We start from the raw sequence: 24,878 nt of genomic DNA, 5'->3' as shown, positions 1-24,878 counted from the left end.
TAGAAGTGTCAGATGTGACGACTTGCTAATAGTTTATCTGAAACAGCTTTTGGATCCATTTATTAAAGTTTTAAAGATTTATTTTACATCTTTCTTCCAGGGTTCAGGGTTCAGTACGTTCATTTATTCACTCAACAAACCATTCTTAATGTTCTCTATGTGCCAAATGTGGGCCAGTGAGATGCAAAGAGGAACTAGGCAATGTCTTTATAATTAAGAAGCTTACATTCTAGTAAAGAAGGTAAAACACATAGCCCATGAAAGAAAATAATGTGGCATGGGAATATTTATTAATAGCCTTTTATATATTAATATATTTAATAGAAAGAAAAATAAGAGAAAAAATAGAAGGAGTAGGAATGTATTGAAAAGAGTGCCAAAAGAAGGATCAGTACAGATGTAACATACGTTCTATATTACTGCTTGCTTTCATTTGCAGAATGCTTTTTTGAAAATAAATGACTGCAGTGATATTCAGCTAAAATGATCTAGTCATAAGAAATTTAGTGAATTTGTTCAAAAAGCAAGCACAATTACTGAGGTTTACAAATAGGCAAAACCCAGCAATTATAAAGTGATGAATTTGTCTTTGTCTCTGCGCTTGCCCACATTAGAGTCCTCTGTACAATTTTTGGCACTAGAGTTTGAGAATAATATAGAGAGCTTGGGAAGACTCAGAATTAAAGTCCAGAAATTGATTAAAACATGGTCCTTTACAAGGACAGTACCAAGTGGGTTTTGGGAATTTAACCTTCTAAGCTCCCTGCCCACCTCCATCCCCAGTAAAGATACAATGCAAGTAAAACAGTGTGTGTGATGTTCACATGTGGCTTCAGGACAAAAGTTGGCATCCTTGACAGCCAACCAGATTATTACCCCCAGGGCCCTTTTAAACAGAAATTCTGGAGCCTCCACATGTCCCTAAATGATGGAAATAAGATTTATGAGGAATATCTATGGGACATTTAAAAATATTTGTCAGAATGAATAAGATGAGGATGCGAAGTGACTCCTAAGACTGACTTAGCTGTTATTTCCTGTATCTCTTCTGGAGTTTACATAGAACATTTTTATGAATTTTTTTAGTATTGTTAAAAGTCCCTCCCCATACTGTCAAAGGATTCAATGTGCAAAATGAAGGGTTTGGGTAGATAATTTCCTTACTGATGTGGTGGACAAGAAAAAATATTAGCAGGTGCATTTATAGGCCTCTTTTTCAAAAGGAGAGTCAATCTTCAGCAGCCTGGGATAGTTTCAGAGAATAATCTGAAGACTATCAGAGTTCCTTTCTGCCTTCCACATAACAATATAGGACTATATCTACATGGAAAACTTAATGATATGTGAAAAAATGATAGATTCATGGAATCATGAGGATGAAACAATCTACTATTTCACCTATTCTCAAGCTGTCTATAAATATAGACACATCCTTCCACACATCCTATTGCTTAACTAATATCCATCCCCCTCTGAAAGTTTTCCTTACTCATGGTAACACGTCTTCATTGAAGGCCTATGATAGGAGATGCCAGTGCCAGGGGCTACGGGGAAGACAAAGATTACTGTGAAATGGTTGCTCTTGCTTTTAAAAAGCATACAACTTTGTTTGAAAGAAAATGATGACCCTAAAAGGGTTTGAAACCTCAGGTTTATGATTTGTGACAAAACGCCTTATTCAATTGTTAATATCTGATCCTTTATTATATTGTATATCCTTGTTTCCATTATTCTCTGCAAAGAATGGATGCAAAGAAACGGATGAGAGAAGATTAGTTACAAACTATTTGACCAGCACAGTATTGACTGTAAACCCTTTCACTAACTCACTACATACTTCACACACACACACACACACACACACACACACAACATACACACACTTTTAACTGATAGGGAATTTGGAGACACTTATTTCACGGACACTTAATTCTGAGTAGTTTTTCTTCACATCAGAATGCAGTGGTATGCTGAACTGAAAGCATATTTTGGCTTTCCCAAGGGTGTGGGCTTCTCCCTGGGTTTTCACATTTTCCTTTGTGCCTCCTGTGGAATGGTTTGTGGAGACTGCAAAAAAGCAGAGGCCGAGTCTGACTCCTTGCCCCACCCCCGCCCCTTCCAGCTCATCGTATTCTTATATAATCCAAGAGAAATCTGCTTTTGGTTAGAATGCAGTTGAGAACGAAGGAAGATTTTTTTTCTTTTGCACATGAAAATGTTCCAAGTTTGTACAAAAGTTCTGTCAAAGCAACAACTTTTAAATGGAGGCAGCTGGAAATCATTAAGGAAACTTGCAGTGGACAGTGATTAAAGCAGGATGGAATTTCCACTCTCTGTCTCTCTCTCTCTTTTTATGGTACTTTAAGCAAGTTAGTGTTGCTTTTGAAACTTGAATTAGCCCTCTGACTATGAGAGTTGGAAAATTATTTTACTCTTTTACTTCCTAGAGACCACTCCACTGATTTTCGAGGCTGTTACTGCAAATGAATAAATGAACACATTTGGAACTAACTGGTGCTCGGCAGCAGTGTGCCTCATATTTCATGATTATCCTTACATCTTCCTGGTCTGAGTCTGATTTGAAATGATAACCACTGAGGAACATTACGAACACTTTGTGGCTACTTTCCTAGTCTTATATGATAACAGAAGGCTACTTTTTAAGGCCCCAATTTTTAGCTCCCACCTTTCTTCTTTAATGGCTGTGCCACTTTTAATGACAAGAAATAGTTGCAAATGAGTCACTCCAAGTTCTCTTTCTGTTCCAACTTTCTATGGGTTCAGCCGCAAGGCATACAGGGACCTTAGTAGCAAAGGCTGATGGGTAGAGGCTGAGGTCAGAGCTGGAAAAGTGTGGCTGTGGGTGTGGCAGGGTGGGCCCGGGTGTTGCTATAAAGAGGTTGAATCTGGTCAGTGGGGCAGGGCAGAGGAAGCCCAGATGGTGGATAGAACTTGGCAGACAGAGAGAGTCTAGTAGATTAGTCTAGTGAGAGAAAGACCCTGGCTCATGGCAAGGCATGTGGGACAGAGGGGTCCAGGTCTCTTCAGGAAAGCAGATTACCATTACACAGTCAGAAAACAAACTGGTCAGTTAGGAGGGAGGTGGTATCAGGAGAGATCATGGTGGGCTGAGGGAAAGCAAAATGATTTCCTGGCAGCAAAATGATTTCACTACTGGTTGCCTGCCTCACTCAGTACTGGGGAGGCACCAGGCTTTCTTAGTAGGAGTGGCCTGAAGAGACTGGGGGAATCTTTCATGACCTGTCTCCAGCTCTTCTTCCCACTTAACCACATCAATATCAAACAGTTATGCCTTCCCTCTTCCTCATTTTTCCTTGGAATACTTATTATGAAGACCAGAAAACAGAACTTACTGAGAATTGTGATATGCCAAAATAACCTTGCTATTGTGAACGTGCAGGGCTTGTATAGTGGAATCACAAGACAGCTTTTAGTTTTCCCTCTCTTCCCATTCCCAAATCTTTTCTGTCTCTGGAAGAATTCCAGGAAGGACACAGCGGCTCTTTTGGTCTATCAGATGATGAGAAACTCTTTGTGCTCTCTAGTCACCTGAGAGATCTTATTTCAGTTATTAAAATGTTGACTTCCATATAATCACATTAATGTTATTTGAAGTTGAAGCTTACAGTCTCTGTTAGCTTAGGTCTGCAAGAGGTGATTTTGGAAGTGGGGGAAGTCAGACCTGGTGAACTCTGTCTCAGATTCACCACTTCCTGCTTCTATGCCTCCTCCTCCACCTCCAGCTTGCTACTGCAGTTTCTAATTCCTCTGGCATAGGAGGGGGCTGAAGGAAAGGGAGGAGGTCAGAGGAAAGGAAAGGTATTATTTGATCAGTGCTGAAATTAGCTGATATCTGTGTTCTCTGCACTTGGCAGTTTTTCGTTTGTTTGTTTGTTTGTTTGTTTGCTTAAGCTGACACTTTCTCTTGGCAAACTTAAGTGCATTATTTGAAAACTGCCTACCCTCCACCCCCAAATCACTGGGGTATCTGACCTACACTTCTCTTGATGTACTGAGAAATTCATCATTGCTGATGCTTGCTTGTTTGATATTCTCTCTGGGTCCCTGGGAATCTACTGGTACATTCCTTTGTAAGAGTTACTGTGTACCTTGAGGCAGTCATTTGGGGCAGTATTTAGAGGACCCTAAGGCTGTCTCTTTTCTCTTGAATTCACAGTAAATTGTCACACATCCTTTGCACTAAAAAACCATTGCAATCTTTCTTTGTAGCAATCTTTCTTGTCTTCCATCAGTGCACAGTTGCTAGTCTGCTGGAGTTATTCTATTCCATGGTCCTCTGTCAGCACTGGGGCACACCTTGAGCTTTCTAAGTGGTTCCATTGAAGCCACTTTCTCTGGGTTGAAAATGAGGGAAAGCATGCCTAATTTTTCTTGTCATGGGGAGCAAGTGGGACTCAACACTCATCAACAGCTCTTTTACAAAATCTTATTTTTAAATTTCAATTCCCCTTAGCCTCTATCCTCCTTTATACAGTGGAGATGGATGATTTTTTTTTCTACTACATCTCAGCAAGTCTTATATAGATGGTATCAAATTACCCAATGGTTGAAGAAATGTTTAGCATCCATTGTCTAAGGGCCTCTATAAAGCCAAAGAGAAAGAATCAATTAAAAAAATCTTGTTAAAATCTGATTCAGACACTGGAGGTGTATTGTTTTCTTGGTGGTAGAATCACTAAGAAATAATAAGAGTTTTCTTTTCCATTCTAGGTTTATTAACTTTGAAGAGTTGTGGCTTTTTTTTTTCAAATGTAACACATGCTCTCTATTTTCACAGAAGTCCAAAGTGCTAAACTCAACTTCTGTATACGAGTCTATTATTGAGGCAACTCTTGTTAAGATTAACAAAACAAAACATTAATTTGGCAGAGGTCTTAAAGTCTATAGTTGAGAAGACAAACTATTAGATTGATTGAAGAGACTTTCATACAAAGGCAGTCTACTAATTTGCTGAGCATTGTATCTCAAGGTTAAAAAATCCTGGCTACATTTTAAAGCAGGGAAGATCAATTAGAACATTCATTAGATTCCTATTTACACTTTAATTGTCAACTCTGCTCATTTGTTGGAACCCTTTTTTAGTCATTAGTGTCTGTCAGTAAGAAATATGTCTTAATTTCACTTATATTCATTTATTCATCCTTTCATTCAATCAACAAACATTAATAATGTGCCAAGCACTTGCCAGCTTTTTAAAACATACTGGTGAAAAAGACAAAGCTTACCCGCAAGGACATATTCACCTCAAATCTTCATGTTACTGAAATCAGTAAAGGCATTAGGTTTTATTAAAGTTAGAAAAATAACTGCCTCTCACAATGAAAATAACATAAAAAGGAGCCTAATAAGTGTACAACCTAGTTGTTCTTTTCTGTCTGTGGTTATTAATTAGCCCAGGTACTTCCCAGATTTAAGATACCGAAGTGTGTTCTGTTTTGGCTGCTATTGGCCTTGTGTCTGTTGAAGAGCTCTTAAGAACAGACAACACATATTTTCATTTGGATTCTGTAGGACCACAGAATCAAGGGTCAGTAAATCCCCAATTTTCTGTTCAGAAGAAGTTGTCTATCTTACCATTACAATATAGAGAATAGAGCCAGTTGAATTTCCCAGATCCTGGACAAACGGATTTCTGAGTACAGCAGGTAGTGGGGCTTTTGTAAACGTAAATCTTCAGAGGAAGACTGTAACCTTTCCAAGGTCACCTATGTGTTATGTTGGTATTTTACATGCCTTTTGATTGGTCAGCTAAATGTCTGATTCTTTAGATAAGAACTGCCTCCTCCCTTTTTTGGTGCTTCTGGACAAGATCTGGGTCAGCAATTGGGCCCTCCAGAGCTGCTGAATGCATGACCCACACATTTCTGAATACTTTGCAGTCAGAACTGTAGCATGAGATTTCTTCTCTTGGAGTATAATTCCAGCAATCAAGTCATTTTGCATTAGAGATTGCATGCTAATTGTTCAATTTGATCTAGTACATGTTAAGTGTTTTCTTGCACCTAGGATGACTTGGTAAAGCATTGTGAAGGATACAAAAGCCTTGTTGACCATCTTCCCCATTAGACAGACACATGACAATGGAGACAGCACAATGTGGTGGTCAGAGAGCCAGTCCAGGAGCCAAGAATGTCTACTCTGCCACGAACTAAATATGTGAACTTGGTCATGTCACAATTTCTTTGGGCCTCAATTTCTTTTCTTTCAACAAATATTTATTTTATTTCATTTGAAAAATCTGAAAATATTTCAAACACATAGAAAAGTACAGAGAATACTATAACAAATACCCATGTGTCCACCAATACAATTTAATAGTTGTTATCCTTAAAAGAAAAAGAGGAATAAAAATATTACAGAAAAGAGTTGAAATCTATCCTATCTTCTCTCCTTTTTATCCCAGAGATGACCACTTCTATAGTGAATGTGTGTTCTTGCTACCCAAATTATTATAATTTTCAAAAACTATGTAGAACACTGTTTTTGCGTTTTTAGATTTAAACCAATTGTGCCATACTGTGTGGGTATTTTTGCAACTTCTTTTGTTCACTTAACATTACATTGGAAGATTCATCCATGTTGATACCTGTAGCTCGATTTATTCCCTATAGTACCATTTAAGTAAATAAACCTCAAAGTTTCCCTTTTCCTATATTTGAACACTTAGGTTGTTTCCAATTTCCTCCTGTTTCAAACCATGTTGTAATGAACATCATTGCATAATGTCTCCTTGTGTGCATGTCTGAAAGTTTCTCTAGTGCAGAGCTTCACAAGTTTCTAACTGATGCACCATATCACATCAAAGAGGTATTCCGATTCTGTCAGTTCAGGTCCTCGGAGAAGCAGATGACCAAGATGGGAATTAGATGTGCAAGAGATTTATATTGAAAAATATTTGTGAAGGATAAAGGGGAAAGGAATAGAATGGGGCAGGAGAGCCTTTAGATGGCAACACATATTCGACACTGGTTAAAGAAGAGAGCAAAGGGAGGATTGGACTGAAGAGTCTTGGCCACAGCCCAGTTCTGAGAAAACATCCTCCAGGCTGATGAAGACTCCTCAACCAAAAACTCCTGGTTGGAGGAGTCCAGAGTCAGGTAGGAATGGGCTGGCTTTCATACCTATGCTGTGCTCAGTCATAGGCTGGGAGCAGCCAGAGAATGTATAAATCCCGAGGGGCACAACTTGGGCTGTCAACTAAGTTGCCTGCATAGCTCTCTTGAAGGAGATCTCAACATTGCATCTTGATAGTCATTACAGACATTAATTACCTAGCACCTGAGCCAGTGGTGGAGAGAAAACGGAGGCAGCCAGAAATCTAATCAGTTGTGAGGTCCAGAACTTTTAGGAACTGTGGCAGTGTTACCTGGAGCTTACTGTTCCCGCTAAAATGAATTTTCTTTCTCCCACTGGCTCTGGGAATCCCTCTTTCTTTTTTTGAGGCAGGCTATGTATTGCAAGGTTTTTTATTTTATTCCATTTTATCATACATTTCTACATGGTTTAACTGAAATGGGTTTATGTTTCTTTAATTGCCTGTGTTATCAGAATTGGAAAGACTTCATTTTCTTCATCTGTGAAATGGGAGTTTGGACTCAATGATTGAGGCCACTTTCTGCTCTATTAATCTGATTCTAATTAAAAAAAAGAAAGTGAAATGGAAAGTGGGCCAGCAATAACGTTAGCGGAATGATGTAGCCAGAGACAATCTAAGGGGAAAGCTCAGACTGTATAGGTCTTGAAAGAAAGATGGGAACAGTGTGAACTGCAGGCCAGCTTCATTTTATAAAACAGAGGTGTCATGTAAGTTTCACTTTTTTGCAACATTTTTGAGAGAAGTGTTCGTAGCTTATTTATCTTAATATATATGACCCTAAATATAGCACTTGGGTCATAAGAATAAAAAAATTAATGTGTAGTAGATAGAACTTAATAAAAGAATCAACATCATTGTTCATTATTGATAGGGAGTTTAGCCCCGTACTTAGAGACTTATATTTTACATCTGTGCCATCTGTACAGGTAGGTAGGAAGAACAGAATTTAGGTTATATGTAGTACTTATATATTAGAGAATTAAGGCTTAAGCAGTGATGGAAAAGAAGACCAGGAATTTGGAGTGAGATGATCTTAGCTTCAGTTTGAAATATTGAATACAATAGAATTCTTCTGAGAAGGATATTAAAATGTAGGCAAATTATTAATTTCTCTAAAAAGTAACAAGAGGGGCGCCTGGGTGGCTCAGTCGGTTAACTGGCCGTCTTCGGCTCAGGTCATGATCTCGCGGTCCGTGAGTTCGAGCCCCGCGTCGGGCTCTGTGCTGACAGCTCAGAGCCTGGAGTCTGTTTCGGATTCTGTGTCTCCCTCTCTCTCTGACCCTCCCCCGTTCATGCTCTGTCTCTCTCTGCCTCAAAAATAAATAAATGTTAAAAAAAATTAAAAAATAAATAAAAAATAAAAAGTAACAAGAGAATGCTCAAGCTGTCAATAATGGCAATAACCTGGATCTTTCTATGTGGCTCATCAAATCCTTCTGTGACAGCAGCCAATAATATGAGAAAAGAGGCAAATGGTCCGCGATTGACCAAATCATAGATATGTAGATTTGCAAAACTCACCATTCTCATTCAGTCAAATACCACAGAAATACATTTGGACTTTTTTCATCATTAGAATTGTCCCTTACACAACAGGTCTGTTTTTAAACTGCATTTCCTTTGTTCAGCTGAACCATAAAGGTTTTTCCATCAGTAAATATACTCAACTTTAAAGACCCGATCTTAGCCCAATTTTCTCATTTAGTAATGCTAGCACTGGTGTTAGTGTCAGAATAAGTCTGGTGGTTATAACCAAAGCATTAGGCGGCTTCTCTCTCAGTTAAGTTCACATGAATTTGAGTCTGCTGATTTAGGGTTCTGGGATTTCCTATTCTTCCCTAGCATTTATGAATTCAACTTGCATTTTCAGATTTCCAAAGGCCACTTGAGGGTTTAAGTAATGCCTTTAATTATAACTTAAAGTATAGGCAATTGTATTTCATGAAGCTAACAATTATCCAGAGTATATTATTAGAGAGTGAGTTATTGAAGTCTGCATAGTTTGTGAAAACCCATCAAAATAACTGGGGGAGAAAAGAGATAAACTAGATTGGAACAATGAAGCTTGAAAACAACTTTGATTATGTCTGGAGTTTACATGGTAATGAGTCCTAATTCTCAGGCATTAGAGTTCTTTGTAAAAATCCTTACAGTCTCTCTTGTTTACCTCATTCAGAAATAGATATGTTGGCAATGTTTTCATTAACTTTTTAAATATAAACACTGAGTGCTAATGTGGCAGTTGGCTATGCTTTTGCAGACTTTATTTTATGTAATTCTTAAAATTTCTTGGTGCCATAGGTGATAATGCTCCCTTGAGAATGAATGCTAAGAGGAGGTAAGCAATTTGCTGGAAATCATATACTTTAGAAATAGGAACACTGAATTGCAACTCATATCTTCTGTTCTAGAATCTAAACTAAAAAGCCCATTATACGATCAACTGACTAGAATGGTAGAGCAATTTTCCAGTATTGAGGCATTTGCAGGTGATTTTAAAAATCTGAGTAAGTAAATACTCATAAGAATGACATTGAAAAATACATTGATTTAAAAATCAATGCCAACATTTTTTTTTAACCAACCTGGCCCATTTTTCCTAGTCATGCTCACATGCCCCAAAACCCTAAGGATGATGATAAGTCTGGCATAAAGGAGAGAAGATGTATTTTCAGTCAGGCATGGATTGAATTCTAACCTTTATTTATTAGTTGTATAAACTTGGGCAAACTCTTTGCTCTACTTATTCGTAAACTGGTAAAAATAATAGCAACCCCAACAGGGTATTTTTAGGAATAAATGAATGAGATAGTGTTTGCAAAGTACCTGTCATTCTAGGCACTAAACAAATGATGGCCATTCTATTTATACTAGTGCCAAGTGGGGCATTATTTCAACTTAGAACACCTTACCCCTTATAGAAGGTAGATAGTTGTAAAGTACATCATGGGAGATATGTGATCATTTAAGTTACTCAAATAGGCTATAGTTTCCTGGATTTTCAATGCAATGGTTTCCTATCTGTATTTTTATTTAAAAATCTAGGATATGGGATGGAAAATTCATATCCTTTTTTACAATGTTTCTTTTGTTTCCACGGACACTTTAAGTCCACAGCTAGTCTTATACTTTGATCCGAACATATACAATTTGCTTCAAGTAAAAGTTGCAGTATGTTTTGCAAACTCAAAGATGTTTTAGGTAAAAACAATCTTCCTATTAAGTTTGTGACCACCTGAGATGTTAGTCTTATTTCCTTACCATGGTCCCTTGGAATGGCATAGCATGACACTAGCACTGGAGTGTCTTAAATAATGACGTTTTTGTCTCCTTCTCAGTAGAAATCTACAGCGAACATCCTTGGAGGTGGAAGTTCTAATGTTCCTTCTTTTGTCAGATAGCTTAGATGCACACTATGAGGGTGTGGAAAGAATACAGAATCTTCAAGAGCCCACTCCTTCCTCCTGTCCTCCTTGGTCTTCTCCCTCTCCAACTTCTCCTCCTCCATGCGCCGCCCCCCCTCCAGTGTTCACAATCTCTCTATTCCTTTTATAGCTACTTCTGCATTGGATGATATTTATAAAACAGGTCTGAGGACACCTTTAGTGTGCTACACAGCTGGGCAGTTTTCAGGGGCAGTAGGAAAAAGGTGCCTATCTCATCTGTAGTATTCATTTAAAAATATAAAAGAAAAAGCATAAGTAACTTCAGAGATGATGCCTGTAGTGATGATTCCACAGCTAACATTGGCTAACATTTCTTTAGCACTTACTTATGTGCTAGGCACAATGTGCTTTGCATAATCTCACACATTTCTTATGACGATCTTACTATGCACCAAACTATGTCCCTCTAAAGTCCATTTGTTGAAGCACTCACCCCCAATGTGACTGTATTTGGAGATGGTGCCTTTGTAGAAGTAATTAAGGTTAAATGAGGTTTTAAGAGTAGACTCCTGGTCTGATGGGATTAGTGCTTTTCTAAGAAGAGGCAGCAGAGCCCTCTCTCTCTCTCTCTCTCTCTGCCATGTTAAGGACACAGTGAAAAAGTACAATCTGCAAACCAGGAAGGGACTCCTCACTAGAAACCAGCCCTGCTGGACCTTGATCTTGGACTTCCAGCTCTGGAAGTGTGAAAAAATACATTTCTACTGTTTAAACCACCCATTCTATGGCACTTTGTTATGGCAGCCTGACTTGACTAATACACACCATGATTATAACCCCTTTTGATAGATGAGGAAACTGAGGCTTAGATTACTGAGGTAAGGAATTCTGACCAAATTTTAATGCTGTTTATAATTTTTCTGTCCTTTCTAGCTCAGGGTGAAATTTGGGGGGCTGCTTTGTAATTGTTTTCTCTAACCGCATGTTTGCTTCCATTTCTTCCTCCTATCTTTCTCATCTTCTTGAAGAGTTATTCTCTCTGTACTCAGCATTTTTGACTTTCCAGTTTCTTCTAAAACTCTATCCCCCAGCCACACGTAGACAATTTGTTGTTGCCTCATATCCTCCCTCATCTCTTCACAATGTTTTCTGAGAGCCATTTCCTCTCTTGACGTCGAGGGTTTCTCTCACTTATCAAGCGTATCCTTCCCCTTGGTCTATTACAATGTTGTTTCCTCAGTGTTTCCACTTGGATAAATATCTCCGGAAAGACATTGTTTGCTTGACTTTTTCATCTTTGGTAAAGTTGTTGGTAATGTAGAGACAAAGAGTAAAAATAAAATAAGCAGATAATGTGTCATTTTTCTAAGTCAAGATTTAGTGATTCAGCCTCCGCTTATAATCCACTTCTTAAAGAATTTAAAGATGATTTATTTTGTGTTATTGTAAAAAGGCATCCTACCTATTCCTTTCCTATTTTAATTATGAAGTAGTCCTTTGAAATTCTGAATTCTCCACCCATGGAGGTACAAATTCTCTGTAGCTTATTGAACTGCCAATATCAAGACACGCAGTAATGAACAGCAGACACATTTTTAGTCTTGAATACCCAGCGCCATCTTATTGTTTACATTACTCATCTCTCTCAAGTAAGAGAAAAATAAAGATATTCCCCATAGACCTTTCATTTTACCAATTTTGTGAGTCATCCTTATTCTCCCACTCCTTTACCTAAACTTACAATAAATCATTAGGTCCTAGAGATATAACTTCTTAAATACAGTATCTCTTACAATCAATCTTCTTGTCTCCATACCCCCACCATTATTTCAGGCCCTCTTATTGCTGCCTTGCCACACTCTCCTCTTGCTTATAACCCATCACGATTTCTTGGATAGAGGACAACATATATACACAGCAGGACATATTCTTTCAGGCTTTAATTCTTATCTATGAATTCAATCTTATCACCTACACTTTCTCCAGCCCTGGCCTTTGCCTGGAAATTGATTCATTCTGCATAAGCGCTGCCAGCTGTATGGCAGACACTCTGCTAGACACTGGGGCCACAATGGCGATCAAGATAGATATAGTCTTGTACTTCTGGAATGTGCAATCTACAGGGAATATAGATAAGTTTGCCAGAGGTTATGCGAGAGTATGTTAAGTTCTAGGGTAGGGAAGTAACAGCATACAGTCAGGGTACAGAAGTGACACCTAACTCAGACTTGGGGACATCAAAGAACTCATTATATACAAGTCAAGACCAGAAGGTTGAGAAGGTGGGATTCAGAACCAAGGCTTAGGAGTTGAGGTCAAGGAATAACCGCTTCAGAGAGAACATCACTGGCAAAGGTGAGAAAGCACATGCTATTCATATTCAGAGAACTGAAAGTACTTTATTGTGGTGATTGCAGAAGTGGCAAAGGGAGCTGTGTTGGAAAATGAGGCTGGAGAGATAAATATCTCTAACAATCATGCTCTTTTAGGCTGTTGTTCATGCTGTTCCCTTTGCTTGAAATGACCTGGCAGCCTCCCGCTCAGACTGACCATCTTCTCCTCTATAAAGTGTTTCCTTATCTTGCTTGGTGATACAATTTTTATCCAGCACATACTTGGGTTTATCACTCATATCACTAATCTGTCTCCCCTAGTAGAACGTCAACTCCTGGAGGGCAGAGATGATAATTTATTTATCCTCACATCCCCCCTGTGTTTAGCATAGGACATATTATAAAGTGGATGCCCAATCAGGAACATCTGCTAATGTCACATTTTGGAAAAGATCCTATTTTTGCCATAGGTAATAGAATCTCCTGGTTCATTCAAAGGCTTGGGGTTGTGTAGGTGTATACCACCTTCTTTAACAGGCCCATTGGTGCATGGAGTTAGGAGGCTGCGCAGCACAGTTACGTTTATTTGATTCTACAGATTGATATAAGAATCAGGAGTGACTTACAGGAGGAGTGTGATCAGGGCTCCAAATTCTTTGCTTTGAGGATTGAGTTTTTTTATGTGGTTTGAATAAACAAACTTTGGAGAAGAAGGGTATATGTTAAGTGTCTTCTATATTAAGGGTCATTGGCTGAAGCCCTGCTTCTGGTTTCTCCTGGTATGTGATACCAGAATCCATCCTGGCCTCACTCCTGGTAGGCCAACAGGATTGGATTAATAAAGTGTGTGAGGAAAAGAGAAGAATCAAGATGTGGTGAGAGCAAGAGAGGTATCTCTGTAGGCCTGGGACCTTTGGGTAGTGCTTCCTAAATGAACTTACTACTCATTTTTAACTGAGCATCCAAGAAAGAATGGCATCAAAGAATGGCCCTTTGAGCCATGACCTATAGATCTCTGCATAAGGGCCCAGACCTGATGTGTTAATCTTCGGTTGTACCAGCTTCTAGCACATATAGCTTCTAGAGTGGATTTCCAGGAACCAGCACCAAGTGCAACATAGATTGGTTAATGAAACCTTGGGAAAAGAAGGACTTCCTGTTCATTTAAGAAAGCAGAACGCCAGGGGTGTTGCTGTTTGTTTCTCAAGGTGGTAAAAGCTGGACTTAGGTTCCGCAGTATTGCACATATGCAGAGGTGACGGCCCAGATGGGTGAGGTACACGGCAGTGAGCTGAGAAATCTTTAAAAAACTAAATGAAATAAAACAAAACCCTTTGGCATATGGCAACAGAACTCGGCAGAAAATGGCCAGTCTTCTGAGTATGTTGGACTTAATGAGAAACCCAGATGCTCTTTTCTTTTTTTCCTTTTCCCAGAGTGTATTTAAAGATTTTGAGTCCTCACGGTTGTCTTCCAAATATGCTTTTCTTTTTCCATAGGCCGACTGCTACCAATCCTTATATTTTCTTCTCTCTGGACATCCAGGCTTGACTCAAAGTTGAGGAATTAGTGTAAAGCTTCATATTTCTACATGTTGAGACTGAACTGTTGAATTGGAGTGGAATGCTTTGTACATTATCCCCATATGCTTCCTCTACCCAGCACCGAGCAGAGTTCCAGTTGTTGACTGGCTGTGAGGACAGAGGAAGCAGCCTAATTAGCTTCTTCATTTGGGTCACAGTGGACTCTGCTTAGGGGTGAATTATAGCTTTAATTATTTCATTAGTCAATATTATACATGAACCTCTCCATTCTCTATTTGATTCTTTTAAGGTTAAGGTTGATCTTTCTAATGCTATTAATATGGTTATGGACCAACAAAAAGTTATGACAAATACAGAAATGACTTTGTGGTTCACTTTAAAGGAAGGTGAGTGTGTGTGAGTGTGTGTGAGTGTGAGTGTGTGTGAGTGTGTGTGTGTATGTGTGTGTGTGTGTGTGTGTGTGTATGGGGCAGTGGTAAGGAATATTTGGGATGGGATTTTTTCCCCAATATGCCTTCAAAGCAAGTCAATACAAGAAGCTTTATATCCCTGAATGTTACATTTTTGAATGTTTTCTTCATTCTCATTGCTTTGCTAGTCGTATGGGTTATCTACTCTTGTATACCAACTTGCCCCCAAATTTAGAGGCTTAAAACAACAAAAATTTCTAATCTCACAGTTTCTGTGAATGACAGATCTAGACGTAGTTTAGCTGGGCCCTCCAGCTTAGAGTTTCTCACAATGCCGCAATCATAGTACTGACTAGAGCTTTAGGCATTTCGAGTCTCGACTTGAGGAGGATCCACTTCTGAGCTCACTCACATGGCTGTTGGCATGGTCATGATGGCTTTTGGCCAGAGACATCAATCCCCTGCTATGTGGGCTTCTCCACAGGGCTGTTCACAGCATGGTCACTTGCTTTCCCTAGATCAAAGAGTCTGAGAAAGAGTGAGAGATGGCAAACAAGATGGAAGTCACATTTTTTGGAAGGGAAGTAACCTAAACTTGGGAGTGCTATCCCATCACTTTTCCTGTAATCTATTCATTAGAATCAAATCATTAAGTCCAGCCCACAATCAAGGGGAGAGGATAACACAAGGGCATGCCTATCAGGAGGTGGGATCACTAGGGGCTGTTACCGAATCTCCCTACCACACTAATTTATTAATTAACAAGCAAATATTTAATACAGGTCACTATATAAAAAAACTCTGCTCTGTGGACCAATTAAGAGAAGGAGGCAATGTGCTTTGTGCCTCAAAGTGGGATTTACAATCTATCTGAGAAAAAAATGTTTATACTTTAAAAATATCCTGCAAGTCTGTGACAAGGTTGTCCTTACTTCATATGTGAGCGGCTGAGTAATTTTTGGAGGTGACACTTTTATTTGCTCATACCAAATAGTATTAGCACAGTTTTTTTGAAAGCATGGTACATACTAAATACCATTTATTTCAATGAGATGTAGGACTTCTTTTTCAATGGAATACTCAAAAAAGAAAATTGAGTACATTTTAGTAATATCTTTGACAGACACAAGGGAGCATTAGAATTATATAAAATTAAAATGATATTTGAATATGATATTCAAAGAAAACTGGTTTGCATTTTGTAATGATAGAAGGTCACAGAGACAATCTAATATGTACCACTCTCTTAAGCAGTTGTGAGTTCCTGATAAGTTTTATACACCAAAATGCCACTCTAGGGGAAAAAACCCAAACTTTTTAATTTGATATTTCAGAAATAGAGTCTTTATTAAATCCGGATTTTAAGTTTTCATTTACATGTGGGTGTAAAACAGTAATTTTCTTATCTCAATTTTTGAACTTCATGTGTATTTTCTAGGAGATGTCTTCCAGACACAGAGAGGAAATGAAAGAGCATCACCTCTTAACTATTCCTTTATCTCCTCTGCACTTCTTTTTCTCCTCCTTAATTTTAAGAATTTATAGTGGTATCCTGAACTTTCATAAACTGTAATATTCCTGCAGAAAGTGATAATAGCCATGTTAGATGCTGTGATTTTTTTTTAATAAAAGTGATATACCATCTCTCTCTAACAGAAATCCCAAACCCAAAATTAAAATATAGTTAAGTATTACAGATGATGTTGATAACAGTGTCATTATTTTGTGAAGACTAAATATTTTTGGAAGAGTAATGGTGGGTTCAATTTGGTGTGACAGAGTGATCTCTGGTGAAACTGTCAAATAAAACTGATAACTTTAAATAAAATAAAGACTGTGGCTGTAGTTGTATTGGCTTATGAAACAGCAAAACCCTTTATGAGGACTTGTTAAGTATCAGGAAAGACCCTAAGTGTTTCCACAACCATGACAATATGGGATATTTTTAGAGGTACTGTCTTATTGCACCCCAGACTTTTCTTTAAGATAAAATTGTTTTCTCCTTTTCACAGGAGAGGAAACCTGACATCAGAAAGACAATATGACTTATTCATGGTCACACAGTCACTAATGTTGGATGCTAGGTTCCCTGAGTCCGAGGCTAGTACTTTGATACTTAAAACTTCTGAGAATGTGATGGCAGTATCAATATGCAAGAAATACACAACAAACACTCCTCCACAAACACACAGGTGAACAAACATAAACACGGACTAAGTGATGTGTTTTTTCCATGCCCCAGCTCTTCCGGACCACTCGCCATCCCTTCTTCTCATACTATTTTCCCTTTCTGTGATTTTGCTATCTTTTTTCTTTAGATTGGACTGTCTTCTATCTTCTCTGCCTATTGAGATTCTAAGCATTGTTTGTGGTCCATCTCAGATATCATTCTTTAGCGGGGTCGTCTTTTTTTATTTCAGTGGTATGTTTCCTTTCTTCACCTTGGCCCCTCCAAACAATGTCATTTAAGCATGACTTTGGATGCTTTATCATATGGTGCCTTGAGTTAGAGTTACTCATGTTCATACTTATTCCTGCTCAGGAGGGTCAACTTCATAAGAGCAGAGAACAAGGTTTATTGTTTCTGGGCCTTCCAATGACTTACACAGAGAAGGGGATAGGTATGTGTGAGCTGAAGTGAAATATTTATATTAGCAGTTTATGCCAATTAGTATCCAGGAGATGAAGAGATTACCTTCATGAACCTGAGTAGTCAGGTTCTGAACTCCCTTAAATGATCAGATGGTAATTACTAGGCAGAGGGGGGAATGGTGGATACTAGAAGGAGAGTCACTTACGAAGGCAACGGTAGTAAGAGAGTGGTAAGAAGGGGAGCCCAAGATTCCCCTTTATAAGTACTCATCCTACTTTGGCTACCTGCTCTACTCTTTATCTTTGCTGGTACAATGAAAGCTCTGTGAGCTCATTCCCTGCTGTGTCCTCAGTGCCCAGCGTGGTGCAGGGGTAGACGAGGTGCTTATACACATTTGCTGATGAATGACTAATGCACGACAGTTGACACTCTCACAATAAGAGTAGAAAAGGGGAACACATGTCATGTACAGACTGTTTATTCGCTGATGATGGTCTGTGCATAAAGTGTTTTGATTTCTTTGTGTGTATTTTGGATATTTAGATGGCTTATGCCTTTTGTGAATTTTGGGTTTCTTCCCCCCTTCCATATGCCTCTCTGTTTTTAGTTACCTTTCTACACTGCCAAAACAAAATAAATCCAACAGCTGCCTCCACTTGAGTTTCCTTTAATATTGTTTTACAGTTTCCCATCTCCTTTAAATATATCCCAAGTATGTTTTTTGTGGGGGAGGTAAGAATTTGCAGAGAAAACAGATAAGTCAATCAATCTTGCCTTAGCACAAAATTTTACTCTTAAAAGTCTAGCAGTGGAAATAGCTTACCTCTGTTTATTTTGCCCCCAAAGATTCTTTGCATATTAAATATCTTCTTCAACAGCATTCTCATAATTCATTATTTTCTCAGTTTAAAAGAAAATCAATATGAAGATTTTCCCTCTAGGAATAGATATTAATAAGACTCATCTCACTTTTTTTCTTTTAAAGAAGAGATTCCTAAATCTAGGTGGGAAGTTTTATTTAAAATATTCTAGATGTGAGGGATTTAAATATATTTAGAGAGGGCTAATTTAAACAATTTAATATGTACTCTCTCTAGGGAAATGAAATTTCAGCATATGTGACTTTCATTAGTGGGTTTACCATAGAGATATAAGCCAAAACACTTAACAGGGAAAGCTTAATGACTAATTAATTGATCCTTAAATTGTTTGCTAATGGGTATTACATACTCATGAAACATATCTTTTGTCTATTTTCTGAAGTGCTCTCTTAGGGAAAAGGCAAGATGTTACTTAGAGTAAATCAAACCTTGTCAGTGGTTGGTAAGGCAGCCAGGGTCTCATCTCTGAATAACCCAGAGTATGTTTCTTCATTTTCTCAAGTCATGAAAAGTGAAGAAAACCATCATTAGATGTCAAACTAAAAAATTATTTTATGTAGGAACTCAGAATGAGGTCATCTTTGATATAATAACTATAATAATAAAACCAAGCTAATGTATATGTACAAGGAAATGAGTTAAATCATAAGAAGGCAACCCTATGGTATCTTGCTCACTGATTGTATTTTTATCAGGAAAGATCAAAGTTTCCTAATATTTAGAATCACAAAGAAATATAATCACAAAGTGTGCCTAAAATTTAGTAAGATTTGACTCATTCTTTCATTACATTCTTGTCAGTTTTTTTTCCAAACAGACAGTGAAGTACACTTAAATGCAACTCATACATGACAAACTGTTTTTATATTTATTTAGCTTAAGAAAAATGTTTTGAATACCACCTGTGTTGAATATATACTGACAGTTCCCAAATTTTCTGGCCTGGACTTTCTCCTGTACTCCAGACTTGTATGTCTACCAGCACACTTAACACATTTACTTGATGGGTAACAGATATATAAACTTCATCTCTCCCAAAGGGGACCCCTGATCTTCCCCATGTGCCCCTCATAGCCTTTCTCACCTCAGTTAATGACAACTTCATCTGTCCAGTTGTTCAGGCCAGAAACTTGGGAGTTACACTTGCCCTTGCCCTTTCCCTTATACTCAGTCTGCCAGGTTTCAGAATGCACAGGAATCTGGCCATTTCTTACCACCTCATTCTACCAGCCAGATCTGAGCCTCTGCCATTTCTTGCCTGGATTTACTGGAAGACCCTCCTAGTGGTTTCTCCCCCGCAATCTTTGTCCCCTGCAGTATATTCTGAATAAAGCCACTAGGCTGATCCTTTAAACGTAGAGATATAGTATACCACTCCTCTGCTCTCAAGTATCTCTTCATTTCAATCAGAGTAAATGCAAAGGTCCTTAAAATTGTTGTCAAGGCTCTCCATTATCTGGCCTTTTAATACCTGTCTGACCTTATTTCCAACCACTCTCTACCTGGTCCATACAGCTTCAGCCACACTGGCTTACTTTCTGTTCCTGGAAAATGCCTCCACCTAAAAAAAGTCTTTCTTTGATACCCACATAGCTCTCTCCCTCTCCTTCAAGTCCTTCCTGAAGTGGCATCTTCTTAAAGGGGCCTTACCTGATGCCTTCGAATATTACCATCTCTGCCTCAACAGTGGAAAAGGCATATCTTGCATCTGTATCTATAGGTTCTACTCCTATTCTGGGCAATGTGTTTATTCTCTAGGGTCTCAGTTTTCCCAGTATAAATTAAGGCTTTTGGCAAAATGTTCCATAAAGCGCTTTGACCTCTAAAATTTTAAAAATTTTATGAGACCAATTTGGCCCTGATAAACTAGTGAGATTTGGGCTTGAAAGTCTATTTAGTGCTGAAGGAGACAAACCACATTTTCCTAGAAGCTCAGCTCTTATGGGAAAGGTTAAAACATAACCCCAAATCAGCTAGGAGGAGGTCAAAGTTTCACTCTTCGCAGATGACATGGTACTCTATAGGGAAAATCCAAAAGATTCCACCAAAAAACCTGCTAGAACTGATCCATGAATTTAGCAAAGGGGCAGGATATGAAATCAATACACAGAAATTGGTTGCATTCCTATACACCAACAATGAAGCAACAGAAAGAGAAATCAAGGAATAGATCCTACTTACAATTGCACCAAAACCCATAAAATACCTAGGAATAAATCTAACCAAAGAGGTGAAAAATCTATACGCTGAAAACTATGGAAACCTTATGAAAGAAATTGAAGAAGACACACAAAAAAAAAAAAATGGAAAAAGATTCCATGCTCCTGGATAGGAAGAACAAATATTGTTAAAATGTCAATACTACCTACCCAAAGCAATCTACATATTCCATGCAATCCCTATCAAAATAACACCAGCATTCTTCACAGAGCTAGAACAAATAATCCTAAAATCTGTGTGGAACCATAACATACCCCAAATAGCCAAAGCAATCTTGAAAAAGAGAACCAAAGCAGGAAGCATCACAATCCTGGACTTCAAGCTGTGTTAGAAAGCTGTAATCATCAAGACAGTATGGTACTGGCACAAAAACAGACCACTCAGATCAATGAAACAGAATATAGAACCCAGAAATGGACCCACAAACATATGGCCAACTAATCTTTGACAATGCAGGAAAGAATGTTCAGTGGAATAAAGACAGTCTCTTCAGCAAGTGATGCTGGGAAAACTGGACAACAACATGAATAAAAATGAACCTGGATCACTTTCTTATACAATACACAAAAATAAACTCAAAATGGATGAAAGACCTAAAGGTAAGACAGGAAGCCATCAGAATACTCGAGGAGAATGCAGGCAAAAACTCTTTGACCTTGGCCGCAGCAACTTCTTATTCAACACATCTCTGGAGGCAAGGGAAACAAAAGCAAAAATGACCTATTGGGCCTCATCAAAATAAAAATCTTCTGCACAGTGAAGGAAACAATCAGCAAAACTAAAAGGCAACCAACAGAATGGGAGAAGATATTTGCAAATGACATATCAGATAAAGGGTTAGTATCCAAAATCTATAAAGAACTTAACAAACTCAACACCCAAAAAACAAATAATGCAGTGAAGAAACAGGCAAAAGACATGAACAGACACTTCTCCAAAGAAGACATCCAGGTGGCCAACTGATACATGAAAAAATACTCAACATCACTCATCATTAGGGAAATACAAATCAAAACCACAATGAGATACCACCTCACACCTGTCAGAATGGCTAACATTAACAACTCAGGCAACAACATGTTGGTGAGGATGTGGAGAAAGAGTTCTCTTTTGAACAGCTGGTGGGAATGCAAACTGGTGCAGCTACTCTGGAAAACAGTATGGAGGTTCCTCAAACAATTAAAAATAGAACTACCCTATGACCCAGCAATTGCACTACTAAGTATTTATCCAAGGGATACAGGGATGCTGTTTAGAAGGGGCACATGCATCCCAATGTTTATAGCAGCATGATCAACAATAGCCAAAGTACGGAAAGAGTCCAAATGTCCATCAATGGATGAATGGATAAGGAAGGTTTGGTATATACATACAATGGAGTATTACTCAGCAGTCAAAAAGAATGAAATCTTGCCATTTGCAACTACATTGATGGAACTAGAGGGTATTATGCTAGGTGAAATTAGTAAGTCAGAGAAAGACAAATATCATATGACTTCACTCATATGAGGACTTTAAGATACAAAACAGATACATAAGGGAAGGGAAGTAAAAATAACATAAAAACAGGGAGGGGGACAAAAACATGAGACTCTTAAATATGGAGGACAAACAGAGGGTTACTGGAGGGGTTGTAGGAAGGGGGATGGGGTAAATGGGTAAGGGGCATTAAGGAATCTACTCCTGAAGTCATTGTTGCACCATATGCTAACTAACTTAGATGTAAATTAAAAAAATAAGTTAAATAAAAATTAAAAAAAAAACATAACCCATGCTGCTTGCTGGGACAGCCGTTACACTTCTGAAAGAATTCTTATTTAAAATCCTGTTTGTTTTTGCTTGTCCCAGTTTGCTTTGGCTCCCTAAGTAGTTGGGAAGCCTTAGAAAAGAAAAGTGAATTCTCTGGGCCTTAGTCTCCTCATCTGTAAAACGAGGATATTGTGCCAGATGATCTCCAACTTCTCTTCTAGATTTGGAAGTCTCTTTTTCCAGGAGGAAATCACACACTTTCCCTCATTGTCACAACTCTTCATCTGGTTGTATAAAATATTCATCTGCAAGTTAGTGACTAGAGACATAACTTCCTTGGCTTTGTGTAGCATGGCATCATTCCCACTGAGTATAATTGTAGGCATTTCTTATTATAGCTCTGTTCATATGCCTAGCTGTCCTACAGAGGCCTTGGCATTTAGATTAGAGCAAGTGTGACTCCAGAACACATTCTTTACATATATTTTCAGTGTTAGATAATTATGCAGAAAGACAAAGCAGAAGGCATAAACATAGCAGCTGTTTTGTCCCCAAGTATTGGAAAACTTCTTGTTAGAATTGAGAGTTTTGTTAGGCTTGACTATAATGGTCAGAAGATCAAAGCTATCTGAATATTTTAATGCCAATGCTCAAAATGTTTCTGGAGGAAAGGTTCTTTTTTAGTCCATGTGCTTAATACTTTCAACTCTGAGAAAGATCAGTTTAATGTTTTCCTGCATAAAGGACACTAGTGAATAATAACCAAGTTATATTATCAAGTTAGTGAGTCATTTTTCTCTTTGTGAACTCTATTTAAACATAATTATTAAACTATAACATTAATCAGTAAAGACTATTTCTGTATGGAATTGAGGCAAATGATTTTTAAAAAATTTTTAAAGTTTATTTATTTTGAGAGAAAGAGAGAGCAAGTGCACTAGTGGGGGAGGGGCAGAGAGAGGGAGAGAGAATTCCAAGCAGGCTCCATGCTGTAAGCACAGAGCCTGATGTGTGACTTGAACTCACAAACCGTGAGATCATGAAGTGAGCTGAGATCAAGAGTTGGATGCTTTACCACCTGAGCCACCCAGTTGCCCCAAGGCAAATGATTTTTGTTAAGTACTTTCTAGTTGTGTGACTACTTATAACTTCTAGCGTGTGATTATGGGACTAACCAGAAAGGAAATTTTCTGGTTTTATTTTTTCTCCATGGAACTAGAGACAAAGAAGAGAATGGTAGTTGAGAAGTACAAAAGAAATCAAGAGCTGACGTAATTTTGGTATGTGGGGCATATTGTTTTGAAATATACTTTTATGTGGTTTTCAACATGTTTTTGAGGTGCTCTTCAACAAATTCTCACAAAGTTCCTTTGAGAATAAAAAAAATAATAATAATATTGAGATGAGCATTCTCCACAGGGCAGAGCCTAGAAAATGGAGGAAGTTTCTAGACTCAATCATGCAACATTTTATTTCTTATTGAGTCATGTGACTACTGTCATTTCTTTCTTCTTTCCTTCCTTCCTTCTTTCCTTCCCTCCTACCCTCCTTCCTTCCTTCCTTCCTTCCTTCCTTCCTCCCTCCCTCCCTCCCTCCCTCCTTCCTTCCTTCCTTCCTTCCTTCCTTCCTTCCTTCGTTAGTTATATATTGTTCCAAGTTAGGCTTTGTTAAGGATTTGGGAATGTGACTGTCTTATTACTGGAAATCTGTCAGGAACAATGCACTAAAATTCCCAAGGATAATCCAAGGGGTCTTTAGTAACATGGGTACCTATTATAGCTCTTTTCCCATTTTGTAGAAAGGCTATTTTGTAGAACTGTGAACTTAATTGAAATCATATGTCACTACTCTTTGTGTTTCCAGGCAGGCGGACTAGCATCAGCTGTGCAACAGAAATTTGACACTCATGATGTTTTTCTCTTTATTACTAGGGATGTTTTTAAGAAGACTAAAAACTCATGAGTAGTTGTAGGTCTGAGAAACACTTTCAGTTATAAATTTATGGGATTTTTTTATTCCCTTGTAGCCAGAATTTAATTTTATTTCTTTTAAAACGTCATTCTCCTTCTAAAAGTTATTTCCCCTCAATACACATAAACACATAGTCTTAAAACTATGGGAAGTTTTCCTCATTTCTGACCAATCGTTCTATGTCATATTCTCATTTTCTCCTCCCACTGAGGATGGGGTCCCACCTAGAAACCAGAGGTAGTTCATTTTGGTTGGCCAGAGCAAGCTGCTTTGCTCTTGGCGGCCCCCTTTCCTCAGGGGGACCTGAGCATGCTGCTTCTGTACTGCATATCTCTTGGTTCTTGCTGCAAAGGGGCAAATCTAGAAAAGTGGCAACAGCCCTTCTGAAAGGATTTAGTAACCTTTAATTTAACTGCACCAAAGCAAGTTGATGGGGGAGGAAAAAAAAGTCCAATCCTTGAACACCTCCAAAAAAGTTTGGTTGCCATCATTAAAGAGAAAAAAAAAATGTTTTCTAAGCACAAGGTATGGAAATGAAGAATAATGGGAAATGAGAAACTCACTTCTCTGGAAGGAAGAAAGGGGTGAAGGAACGAAAGAAGCTAGGAAGGAAGGAAGGAAGGAAGGAAGGAAGGAAGGAAGGAAGGAAGGAA

This window comes from Panthera uncia, chromosome A2 (assembly GCF_023721935.1).
Source record: "Panthera uncia isolate 11264 chromosome A2, Puncia_PCG_1.0, whole genome shotgun sequence".
In the NCBI taxonomy this organism is placed as follows: Eukaryota; Metazoa; Chordata; class Mammalia; order Carnivora; family Felidae; genus Panthera; species Panthera uncia.
The sequence above is the reverse complement of the archived record's forward strand: the minus strand, read 5'-3'. Positions refer to the sequence as shown.